The sequence below is a fragment of the Lissotriton vulgaris genome, chromosome 5, assembly GCF_964263255.1.
Source record: "Lissotriton vulgaris chromosome 5, aLisVul1.2, whole genome shotgun sequence".
NCBI classification, from domain to species: domain Eukaryota; kingdom Metazoa; phylum Chordata; class Amphibia; order Caudata; family Salamandridae; genus Lissotriton; species Lissotriton vulgaris.
Genome location: NC_141693.1, coordinates 43,779,026 through 43,792,354, shown reverse-complemented (window position 1 = coordinate 43,792,354; position 13,329 = coordinate 43,779,026). Strand labels below are relative to the sequence as shown.

The following is a 13,329-nucleotide window of genomic DNA, read 5'->3' as shown; positions in this document are numbered from 1 at the left end:
ATCGTGGGTCCTCAAATGATGTGACAACAACACAATCTCCCTTTAGGTTTTTCTTTTTCTCACCTACCCAGGGGGCTCTCTCCACTATGAGCATTTTGTTATTTATTCCAGGAGGTGGAGGATAGTTTCTATCTAACCAATGACAAATTTTATTTTTGAGTACCCAAAATGGTTCAGAGATAGCAGGGGCAAGTTCAGGGATGCCTGTCAAGACTATCACATATGGACAGGCGTCTGGAGGTAGACTGATGTTCCGGCGTGGGTTTAGCTTCTCATGGTGGGATAGGGGAGATTTGGGGGCTGGAGTAATAGGGTCAGTTCTACTCTGAGAGTTAATGAGGGCAACAGTGGTTAGCTGGTTAGTACAAACTTTGTTACCCATAGGGATTGGTATTTTGGGCGGGCGGGTCTTAGGGGTGGGATTGTCTCCTGCGGGATGCTTCTTGGGGATAGATGGAAGGCTACGAGCAGAAGGTGGTGCGATAGAGGCCTTAGGGGCATGATTGACTTCCTTGGGTTTTTGTACCAGGAGAAGGGCCTCGAGCTGGTGTTCAATGCTCTGTAATCTGGATTCCAGGGGCAAAATTAGGAACTTAATAAGGTCAGATAAAGAGTTCAAAAGAGAGGCATTCCTATCCTCTGAATCGACTGAGGATTCATCACAACTGCTATAGGCATGGGCGGAAAATCCGTTCCGCTCGCGGATTTTGCGGATTTTCGGGAAATCCGCAATCCGCGAGATTTGCGAATTTCCTGCAAAATCCGCAAATCCGCGAGCAGCGGATTTTGCTCGCACTGCTCGCACTGTTCGCGTGAGTTCGCGCCCCGCGAATAAGTGCGAAATTGCAGAAATACGATCTAAGCAAAACTGAAAGTAACTACTTACCAGGTTCAAAAGTTCAGGCACATCATTAGTAGCCATTTCCTGTAGTGCTTCCTGAGGGGCCCCTCCAGAGTTCAGTTGCCAGTTGAAACTATTATGTGACCCTGCTCTGAACCTCAGAATAGTTACACATATGCCACAAAGGTCATGAATTACAGCTAAGGGAGACAAGCAGGAGCCAGGCTGGAAGTTAAAATCCATTAATCAGCCCCTAATTCATTATTGTCAGTTGGGGCAGGGCAGGTGTTGTAACTAATTTTGCAACAATGAAAGCACTTAGCAAGTGCAAAAGATCACTAATCAGGGCGCACTAAGGAAGCAGGTGCCAGCTAAAAAAATATTCTGTGACACATTAATCAGCCCCAAATTAATTCAGGTCACTTGAGGCAGGGAAGGTGTGCTTTGCTTTGCCGAAAATAATGTACACTGGACAACCAGAGGGTGTGGTGATGAAACAGAGGGTGGCATGGGTGGGCCAGAGGGTGGCATGAGTAGTCAGAGAGTGGCAGTGGTGACAGAGAGTGGCAGTGATGAAGAAGAGTGTCCCAAACAGGTTGGACACGTAGAAACAACAAGTTCGCAAAACTTGCGACCCGACAGGTAAGTTCGCAAATTGCGAAATTGTAAAAACCCTCGCGAACTGGCAGAAACACGGGCGAACACAAAAAAAAAAAAATCCGCAAATTCGCGGGAATTCGCGGATTTTGCGGATTGCGAGTTCGCAAATCCGCAAATTCGCGGATTGCCAATCCGCAAAATCCGCTCATGCTTAAACTGCTATCATCTAGGATGCTAACCAGACTACTATTAGAGATTGTATCATCTGGGATACCCATTGGTAGAGGATGAGATACACGTTTGGCCTTATCACTCCCTGCGTCGTCGTTGTTACCCGATTGGTCCCTCCCTTCTTCGACAGAGGCACTTGCACCTATCTTACCGTCGACAGGTCCCAACGTCTCTTTAGAGACTGGGTTGATAGTATTAACCTTGTGAGTTGTTTGGTTTGTTTTTGGGACTGCACCTTCCATGCCTCCCCCTTGGAATCGATTGGTCTCATGATGGACTACAACTGGTATCGATAATAGGTTGTTAACCAAGGGGGCAGTTGGGATTGGTGCAGTCACAGGTGGAGGGTCGAGGGGTAATGTTAGGGAACTAGTTGGAATGTGAGATCTAGCATCTAACTGTTTAGGATGGGGGTCAGAGTTATTTAGAGCTCTGGTCGGGGAGCGTACTAGGGCTATATTGCCTAATGAGGACCTTTTGGCTTGGGCAAGGTCCATCGAAACCCTCCTTTCCATGAGTATTATTCCCTGATCAATTAAAGAATTGGTGCGAAGAATGAATTTATCCAAAGTGCCAGTTAATTTTTTAGTTTTTGCACTTGCCGCAGTCTGAATTCGGGTTTCACGAGCAGACATGATTTTTAACAACTATAATAGAAGATGGAAAGAATTGTGAAGGAATTGGTATCAAGTACAGTTACAATTAACAGTGCCTAACAATAGTAGGTAACACGAATTGGACAGAATTAAATACGCAAAAGGGATAATAATAGAATAATGGTACCAGTGGAAATCAATAGTATTAAACTAGAACCACAGCGGGAAGAGGGGGCAGATACGAAGGAGCAGGGGGCCGGGCCCAGTCCAGTCTCTGCAGGCCTCGGAGGGCCTCAGAGGGCCCGCCCTTTGTCCGGGCTTCGTCCCGGGCTGCGTCCCGCACACGCGTCCCGCTAACGCACAATGGGTCAGCTGAAATACAGAAAACGACTAAAGGGGAGGAGACACGGGAAGAGGCGGCAGGTGTGCGAGTTGTGAGGAGCGCACTGCCTGGTGGGCCTCGCAGTCCCGGTCTCCTGCTGGTCACCAAGGGTCCACTCTCAGACACAGTCCCAGTAGAGGGAAAGGAGGGTTTCCTCCGATTCCTGAAGTAATGACAGCCAACAGAGTCCAAATTCGACTGCGAGCGGCAGTCGTCTTTTCTTGCCCATTCTCTGCAGGGGGTAGTCAGTCATTTTCATCGATCAACTGTAGGGGGGCAAATCTATTTCTCCACTGTGGGTAATCACAGGGTAGTAAGAACTGGCCTGGGTGGTTAGGCATTCTGTCCCTTTGTCTAAAAGGTGCTCTTTCTGTGTTCCACAATGGATAGGTGGGTAAAAATATCCCAAAGGGAGGGTGCAAATAGTACTGGTATGGTTTCTGTTTGTGTTTCCCAGAATATATTCCACCAGGTTGACATCTCTAAAATTTGCCACAATGCAGTCCCCTATTATATCTTTCTTTCTGCTTCCTAGCCAGTTCACTCGTCTTACCTGTAAGATCTCCCCAATTTTCCCAGTATTCAGTGGTCTATGAATGTTCAACCATTTTGTTATTTTGGATTTAAGTTCTAGGTGTGATTCTTTTTCTGCAGCCCTGAGTACAGGCACCCCTGCGAATACAATAACATAGGGGCAAGCTTCCGGGGGTAGATTTATATGTGATGGGGCGCTTTGGAAAACTTTCTGGGCCCCTTACCGTGTGAGGACGCAGTTGCCCTGTGTTGCGCTGTGGAAAACCTTCTTGTGGCTGGGTCTGCTGTTTGTCCCCCTCGCTCCGCCGCCGCCTTTGACATTCACGCGGCCGCCGAGCAGAGGGGGGCATTGGACGGGCGACTACATTTCCCGCCTGCCCTAGCGGCGGGAATCCCGGCACCAGAGCGCGCCAGGCGGCGCTGAAAAGACGTGTCACCCCCGCGTCGCGGGAGCGCCCGGGGCTAAGCCCGGGCAAAGGGCGGGCCCTCTGTGGCCCTCGGTGACTGAGGTAGGCTGGGCTGGGCCCGGTTATTTCCATTTCTCGCCTACAATTATACGTGTTGTCCTGATAACGGAGTGTTACATCGAGAAGGTAAAGAAAACCTTTTGTCTCCATTGACATTGACCGGAGGACAATTGATCACTCCTCTCCATTTTGTATACTATTTTATGGTTCATTTATCATTTTTTTTTGTTTTTTTTATTACAACTCCAGTGGATATACTCTCCTCCATCCACGATACCCTTTTGGAAAATTAACTTAGAGGATGACAAAGAAACTCCGCTCTGGGAGATTAGTGGGGGGAAGGACCTGCGCAAAAACAAAATCTAACCCCCTAAGAAATTTATCAGTGAATAATTACTCTCTAAAGGGACAATGTCAGCTTTTCGACCTGTGGGAAAAAGCAGTGGATAAGAAAGTATCTGTTGCTGCAAATGATGGCTCACTTTCTATCGCACAGGTTGGCCCATCTCAAGTGGTTGATAATATGGTCTCTCTACCAATAATGACAGACCCATTTCAAATAGAAACCACTGCGGGGACCAGCCCTGTACATTCCGAAGCCGACGGTGCCACTGGGCCTCATGTTCATTCTATGGAAGGAAAACAAGTTAAAAACTCTCCTGCGCCACAGGCTTCTACTTCGCATGTTAGGTCAGGTGGAGATCCTTCTTTGTCATCCATTGACCTCGAACTTTGTGGCCGTTATGTGAGTGCAGGAAGTCTGAAATCTTCAGAAGTCATCAAGCCATCAGTGGGTCCCACCCCATCTGGCTTATTGTTATATAGTAGCACTCCTTCCATAAATGTGCAGGATATGTCCGCGTTGTTAAACGTTTCTATGACCCCTGAGTTCAATCTATCCGGAATTTGTCCTCCTGCTGCTACTGGTGAAAAACCAATATCGGAATCTTTGATTGCCCTCGAACATTTGTTATCCTCTATATTATGTCTTTTGGGCAAATTTGTGGGCAGTTCGGACTGTATCTTGGATTCTGTTACTAAAATATTGAATGCAATGCTGCAAAAGGCTCCTGAAATGAGGAGTGCCTCTTCGACCTCGACCGATACGAGCCTGGTAACGGGGAATGCAAATGTGCCTTCAGAGAAGCTTGGTACAAAGCCGTTAGTAATAGCTCAAGAAAATAATATTACGGCCCCGCCAGTTTCTGCGGCAACTAACTGTGTAAAAAACTCTCATCTTGAAATAGAGGAAGAAAACCTGTCTGGTTCAGTATGTACAGCAGCACAGGAATTATTCCCAATTTTCAACCCTGGCAAAAAAGGGCAAGAAGATGATGATCAAGAAATAACAAAAAAAAGCTGCAAACATAGAAATGACAAAGGGAAAAAAAGGAAACCTGTGCGCAAACACAGGAAGAAAAGACAAAGGCGGATAATCTTTCAAAATTCTATCGTTCTAAGTGATAATGAGGAGAATGCCATTGTCTCTAACTTGGTGACCACTAAAATGGCAAGTGAATCCTGCCATTCAAATTATGGTCCAGAGACCAACTGTAATACACTGCCTTTGACTTTGGAAGATTTGCCTCAGAGGGGTGGACATGGCCTGACTGCCCCGCCTATGGTAGAGACAGGGAGCATTACTCCGGTTGAACTGGGGGATCTCAACCCTTTGGCTCCTTCATTTGCTCCTATGGATGGGGTAGGTATAGGCCCACTCCGCTCTCCCCAGGCAAAAATATCAATGACTTATGTGGACACCTTTGTTTTGGACTTTGTCCCTTTATTTGATGTAAATTTGCCCTTAAATAGATCATGGTTGCTTAAATGTTTCAGTGACCTGGAAAGTCTTCACCTTATTCAATCAAGTGATATTGAGTTAGTTTCCCTGTTAGGTGGAGATAGTGTAACTAGTATAAGAGTCAAATTTGATTCTAAATTCATTGTAAATTTTATATTACAGCAAGCCGAGAATTTCCAATGTAGAGGTATCGATGTTTTGCCTATTTTTTGTTCTGGTAAGTTCTCTTCTCCCCAGGGGATGACGCTAAAGGGTGATAAGTTAGAAGGGGCATCTTCTCCGTTTGAGGATCTAAAGATTTGGGTCTCTAAGGGGAAACGATCGGTCTCTCAGGCACTGCTTCTTCCTCTAATTCAGAACTCTGCACCATTAGAGGATAATCACCGGTGGAATTGGCTGCATAGTGCCCTTGCAACTAAGAGCACAGATAATTCCAAATTGTTCCATCATCTTTGATAGTCAATTAAAAATTATTTCCTGGAATGCAGCCGGGGTACATAGTAATCCAGAGAAGCTTGATGTTTTATTCTCGCTGGGAGCAAATGTGATCTGCATCCAAGAAACATGGTGCACTGATAATATCTATGTAGGGAAGGATTACTATGTGTTGGAAGCACCTGCTGCCCCATCTAGGAAAGGTCGTACTAAAGGGGGAATAGCTTGCTTGTTAACCAATAAACTGTGTTGGAGATTCTCGCATTACATTGATCCTAGTAATCTTTTTCAAGCTATAACAATAGCAAATCTCCCCAGCTTTCCAAATAAATCGGGTATCGTAATTATTAATGCGTATATCCCTCCTGAAGTGTGTTATAATATTATATTGAAGCATGTATTTCGGTATATTGGACAGATTAAGAATGCTTCTTCTCCACCTGATGTCATCCTAGTTGGAGATTTGAATTGTAAAATCTCTAACGCTAGTTTAAATTTATTTAGAAATAAACCCAAAGAAGAGGCCCATTTCATCCCACAATAGCTCTTCCCAGACAAAATAATAACTAATAAAAGAGGGAAGATTCTGCTGGAGGAACTATCGGCAGTTGAGGGGCTCATTTTAAATGGGAGGTTTCCCTCTGATGTCCCCGCGAAATTCACTCATAAGTCTCCTTTTAGTGCCTCTATTCTTGACTATGTGATCTCTGACTATGACATTTTCCCATATGTCCAGGATCTCATGATAGCCCCTACATCCTTAAGTGATCATAGCATAATTACTATAACCCTCTCTTTCAAACCTCCACCCACTGAGGCTTGGTCTCTTAGTAACAATGACGTCACCTTTCATGGATCTTCGGGTAGATGTTGTTGGAACTGCCATCAGAGTTGTGCATGATATTTTATGCAAAACTATACTAGAACTAAATGATTGGTATGGCTCCGAAATTGCTAACTTTGAAAAATTTATGAGGAAGATCACTTTAGATGTAAAAAAGGTTAGTGGTTCTGGGATAAAGGTATTTGTTCCTAGTGCATTGCGCATCCTGAATAAGGAAATAAATAAATTAGTGCGAGTGCAATATTTAGGCAGATCAGGTGAACTAGCTAATCTCGAGATTAAAAAGAAGGAGAACCAGATTAAAAGCGAGACTAAAAAAGGAGAAGGAAGACTTAGTATGGATAAACTTGCGGGAGGCAGTTGTGCATGGCAAAGCTAGAGAATTTTGGTCAATAATTGGGAAGGGATGCGGCACTAGAAGCAGCCCTCTTCCCATTCCTATCTCTGAAGAGGTATGGTCCTCTTATATCAGGAAGTTGTATGCAGGGAACGTAACATCGGCTGTAGATAGTGTCCCTGATCTAATATCTGAGGATCCGATTAATTATCCTACAGAGAAAACTATAGAAATGGCCATAAAGAACATGCGTTTGTCCGGCGCAATGGGACCTGACGAACTCCCTATGACGGTTTTAAAGCAGGAACCATTACTCTGGAGTAAGATTCTCTACCCATTGTTTAAATCCTGCTTTGATACCAAAATGGTCCCGGCCTCTTGGAGGGGAAGTATATTGGTCCCTATTTTTAAGAAGGGAGTTAGGGATAGCCCCATGAACTACTGTTTGATCGCTCTCCTCGACTCAGTTGGAAAGGTTTTTGCCAAATGTATTTTAATTTTGCTTGAAAATTGGATCGAGGAGAATAATATTCTACCATTTGAACAAACGGGTTTCCGTAGGGGACACGGTACATTAGACAATCTCACCACCCTACATGTGATCTCTGATAAATATACACGTGTGAGAGGGGGGGTGGTGTTCGCTGCGTTTATCGATTTCTCCACGGCGTTTGATAAAGTTGATCTTCGAACGCTGTGGAGAAAGTTAGCAGCCCTTGGTTTACCACTATATCTATTGGATCTATTGCGAGCTCTCCATACAGAAACGTGGTGCAGTGTTCTCCAAGGGGGCGAGAGGGGACTTTCGCATAGAATTCCTTCTTTGAACGGCCTTAAACAAGGCTGTCTTCTGGCCCCACTACTGTTCTCATTATACACTGCAGACCTTCCTGCTTCCTTGACAGCTTGTGTGGGTATAGCTCCGGTGGTAGGGGGGACCCCTATTTCTTGTCTTATGTATGCCGATGATATTCTTGTTTTAGATTTAACCCCCAAAGGTCTCGCTGATCGGTTGCAAGCTTTACACGTCTTTGCTGATGCCCATTTTATGAAGATTAATACATCTAAAAGCAAAATTATGTGTATTGCCGGGAAAAAGAAATGCCGTTCTGAAAATTTTGGATGGTTTATTGGTGGCCCGAAATTAGAGGTTGTTAAAACCTATACCTTCTTGGGTAAAATCATCGCGGCCAATTTGAGTGAGAGGCCCCATATCGAGCACAGTTTACGCAAAGCACTTGCGCATGGCAAAGGTTTAAATTCCCTCTATTTTGCCACTGGAAAGAGACACTTTGCTTGTCTACTTGAAGTGTATAGGGCAAAGATTCCTCCTACGATATTATATGGCATAGAACTTATAGAGCTGAAGCACTGGGATTTTTGTAATAAATTTGAAGGGAAACTTTTAAGATCCCTATCTACCCTTAACACCTCGTGCTCTTTGGCCGCATGTAGGCTTGATTTCGGTCTCAGGAGCAGCTGGGTTCAGGGACTATGTGCCCTGGTAAGATGGGTGGCTTGCTTGGCTAGAGCCGAATCAGGGTCGATGAGAGCCCTCCTTAAAAAGGAATTGCTGGGCAACTTTAAAGAGTTCTCACGATTAGTAAGGAATTTTAGAAGAGCTGTGTCACTTTTAAAGTTAGATGAAAGTGTCTTATTCCTCCATTCATCGACACAGCGAAAATTCCTGCTAAAACAGGCATCGTCGGAACTATGCTTTCAAACAGATAAGAACACAATACAAGAAAAAGGGGGTTGTGATCTTCTCCTTAATTCTTACTCTATGAAGTTGGCCCAACCCTATGCCACATGGAATATGCCTCATGGTGTTCGTAGATTATGCTTTCTTTTACGATATGATTTATTGCCCTTAAATTCACTTCTATCTAAATGGTATAGAACCTCTTCTATGTGCAATTTCTGTAACTTGAGTATTCAGGATCGTATGCATGTCATGCTGATTTGTCCTGCACTTCGCCCATTGCGGCTTAAATGGTTAAAACCGATGTGAATACTTTTTTACAATTCTTACACTGTCCTCCAAATGAAATGTTTTGCTTCCATATTTTTAACTTTTTTAAAGGCTTTTTAGCTATTTATTAAGGAGTTTGAAGAGGTCTGACATTGTTTTCTCTTGTCTATTTTTCAATGGATGCAATTAGTTCTGTATGTATGATTGAATTTTCTTTTCCTCTGTCTGTAATTTGTACTGTGAATTTTATGTGGCCCTTATCGAGAGCCAAAACATAATAAAATAAATTGAATTGAAAAAATTGATGGTGGACTTTCTGGTCTATCGTGTGAAGCATAGTCATTTTGAGGTAAACTTGTTGGGCCTTGTCTTGTGTGATGGCCTACTTACCCCGTTTGTATGACAGTTTGCTGTTGAGCTTGATCTGTATGTTTAGTTCCCTCCTTTGGGGATTTTCCCTCTCTTGGTGTACCGGGGCCTTAGGTGGATCATGTACCTGAGCGATCGTGTGTTGTGTGTTACTAACACAGTTGTTGTTGACCGCTATTTGGCCAGTGACCATGTTTGTGGATTGGTTGGAGTCTGTGGTGGGATTATTGCATATCGGGCCCTTTGCCTTGCTGTGTTTAATCAATTCATTGGCTATTTTGTCTATTCTACTTACTAACGGTTTTATCTGACCAATGATGAAGACTTCCAGATGTTTTTTTAGGTTTCTGATTACCTCATCTATCCACCCTGGGGGGTTTACATGAAATGGTGCTACTTCTTCAGGAATGACCTCTTGTCTATTTTTGGATCGACAAGCTCCTATGTTTGATTTATTTTTCCTGAGCTGTCCCTTACCTCGCCCCCGTTGTTTGAGTCTGTTATGTGTGATAGGATTACTGTCCCTTGAGTCGTCTGCCCCAGACTGTGCTACCTGTTGTGCGCAGGGAATGCCCTCGATCGAATTGCTCTCTGTCACTATGTTGGGACTTACAGATGGGCTTAAAACCCTAGGTTGTGTGGGGGTAACTAATAATGAAATTGGTGAAGAGGACAAACTCCTTTCCATGCGCTCAATCTCCCCAGAGACTTTCCTCAGCATCAGGTCTATTGCAGTAGGTTTTTTGGTTTTGTTGGGTGGAGCATCATTTATTTCTATGACCTTATTTGAAGTACCATCTAAGTGAGCTTTGCTCGTAGCCAAGCAAGTTTTTGGGGGCTTGGTCATGATTAAATTTCAGTCGAATATCTCTCAACCCTGACCCTTCTGTCTTCCTGCTGATAAGTATCACAACAGTGCTAAGCTGGTCAGTGCCTGCCCTTCACCCAGTCCACAGTCTTTTATTATTTGAGGCATTTTAGTTAGGCAGTTCAATAGTGGTGGGCTCGTCGAGGTGATATCCTAACAGTTAATAGACAGATAATCAGGAACAAAGATAGAGTACCTTTTTAACGTCTTGAAATCAAGGGGGTTGGCCCTGCCCGGCCTTGATCAGCCTCGGACGGCCACAGACGGCCCCGCCTTTGTCCCGGGCTTCTCCCAGCGCGCTCCCGCGCACGCTCTGCGGGGCGGAGGTAGTGCTCCTCCTTTCAAGCGCCTCCGGGCGCTTCCTCGTGACGCTGCTGGTGTGTGCCGCCTGGGGAGTGTTGGAACTTGGAGTCCTACCCCTGGCGGCAGTGATGGCGATGGCGGGAGCGGGAGCCGTGCAGCAAAGTCCCCGGTGCACCCTCTGCGGATGATGGGCTGGTGGTGTGAAAGCAGGTAACCCTCCTGCCGTTGGTTAGACCCCCAGGAGCTACGGCAGCGCTCCTCCTTTCAAGCGCCTCCGGGGACTTCCTCATGATGCTGCTGGTGTGCGCGGCCTGGGGAGTGCTGGGACTTGGAGTCCTACCCCTGGCGGCAGTGATGGCGATGGCAGGAGCGGGAGCCGTGCAGCAAAGTCCCCGGTGCAGCCTCTGCAGATGATGGGCTGGTGGCGTGAAAACAGGTACCCTCCTGTCGTTGGTTAGAGCCCCAGGAGCTACTGCAGCGATCCTCCTTTCAAGCGCCTCCGGGCGCTTCCTCGAGACGCTGCTGGTGTGCGCCGCCTGGGGAGTGCTGGGACTTGGAGTCCTACCCCTGGCGGCAGTGATGGCGATGGCGGGAGCGGGAGCCGTGCAGCAAAGACGCCGGTGCAGCCTCTGCAGATGATGGCCTGGTGGCCTGAAAGCAGGTAACCCTTCTGCCGTTGGTTAGACCCCCTATACCACTCTATAACGGCAGCGGCGGCTGCCTCACGGCGCTTTAGAAATATGTTTGCGACAGTGTGACCCAAAATGCACCACCAGCTCCATACTCAACCCTCACCACCAATCCATACTCCACCCTCACCACCGGGCCCATACTCCACCCTCACCACCGGGCCCATACTCCACCCTCACCACCGGTCCATACTCCACCCTCACCACCGGCTCCATACTCCACCCTCACCATCAATCCATACTCCACCCTCACCATCTGCTCCATACTCCACCCTCACCACTGGCTCCATACTCCACCCTAACCACCGGCTCCATACTCCAACCTCACCACCGGCTCCATATTCCACCCTCACCACCGGCTCCATACTCCACTCTCACCACCGGCTCCATACTCCACTCTCACCACCAGCTCCATACTCCACCCTCACTACCGCCTCCATACTCCACCCTCACCACCGGCTCCATACTCCACTCTGACCACCGGCTCCATACTCCACCCTCACCACCTCCTCCATACTCCACCCTCACCACTGGCTCAATACTCCACCCTCACCACCAGCTCCATACTGCACCCTCAGCACCAGCTCCATACTCCACCCTCACCACGGGCTCCATACTCCACCCTCACCACTGGTTCCATACTCCACCCTCAGCACCAGCTCCATACTTCACCCTCACCAGCGGTTCCATACTCCACCCTCACCACTGGTTCCATACTCCACCCTCAGCACCAGCTCCATACTCCACCCTCACCACGGGCTCCATTCTCCACCCTCACCACTGGTTCCATACTCCACCCTCACCAGCAGCTCCATACTCCACCCTCACTACCTGCTCCATACTCCACCCTCACTAACGACTCCATACTCCACCCTCACCATTGCTCCATACTCCACCCTCACCACCGGCTCCATACTCCACCCTCACTACTGCCCCATACTCCATTCTCACCAAAGCCTCCATACTTTACCCTCACCACTGACTCTATACTCCACCCTCACCACCACTCCATACTCCACCCTTACCACCGGCTCCATACTTCACCCTCACCACCAGCTCCATACTCCACCCTCACCACCAGCTCCATACTCCACCCTCAGCACCAGCTCCATACTCTACTCTGACCACGGGCTCCATTCTCCACCCTCACCATCTGCTCCATACTCCACCCTCACCACCAGCTCCATACTCCACCCTCACCACCAGCTCCATACTCCACCTTTACCACCAGCTCCACACTCCACCCTCACCACCTGCTCCATACTCCACCCTCACCACCGACTCCATACTCCACCCTCATCACCGCTCCATACTCCACCCTCACCACTGGATCCATACTCCATCCTCACCACCTGCTCCATACTCCACCCTCACCATGGGCTCCATACTCCACCCTCACCACCTGCTTCATACTCCACCCTCACCACCGACTCCATACTCCACCCTCACCACCGCTCCATACTCCACCCTCACCACCGGCTCCATACTCCACTCACACCACCGGCTCCATGCTCCACCCTCACCAGCGGCTCCAGACTCTGCCCTCACTGCTGGCTCCATACTCCACCCTCACCACAGGCTCCATACTCCACCCTTACCACCGGCTCCATACTCCACCCTCACCAGCGGTTCCATACTCCACCCTCACCACTGGTTCCATACTCCACCCTCAGCACCAGCTGCATACTCCACCCTCACCACGGGCTCCATACTCCACCCTCACCAGCGGCTCCATACTCCTCCCTCACCACTGGTTCCATACTCCACCCTCAGCACCAGCTCCATACTCTACCCTCACCACGGGCTCCATACTCCACCCTCACCAGCGGCTCCATACTCCTCCCTCACCACTGGTTCCATACTCCACCCTCACCAGCAGCTCCATACTCCACCCTCACCACCTGCTCCATACTTTACCCTCACCAATGACTCCATACTCCACCCTTACCACTGCTCCATACTCCACCCTCACCACCGGCTCCATTCTCCACCCTCACCACCGGCTCCATACTCCACCCTCACCACTGGCTCCATACTCCACCCTCACCTGCGGCGCCATA

At 47.7% G+C, this 13,329-nt stretch overlaps 1 pseudogene; it reads right to left on the bottom strand.

Moving 5' to 3' along the window:
- LOC147710090 (uncharacterized) overlaps positions 1–10,256 on the bottom strand; it is a 37,971-nt pseudogene extending 27,715 nt beyond the window's left edge.
- Positions 10,257–13,329: the final 3,073 nt, after the last annotated feature.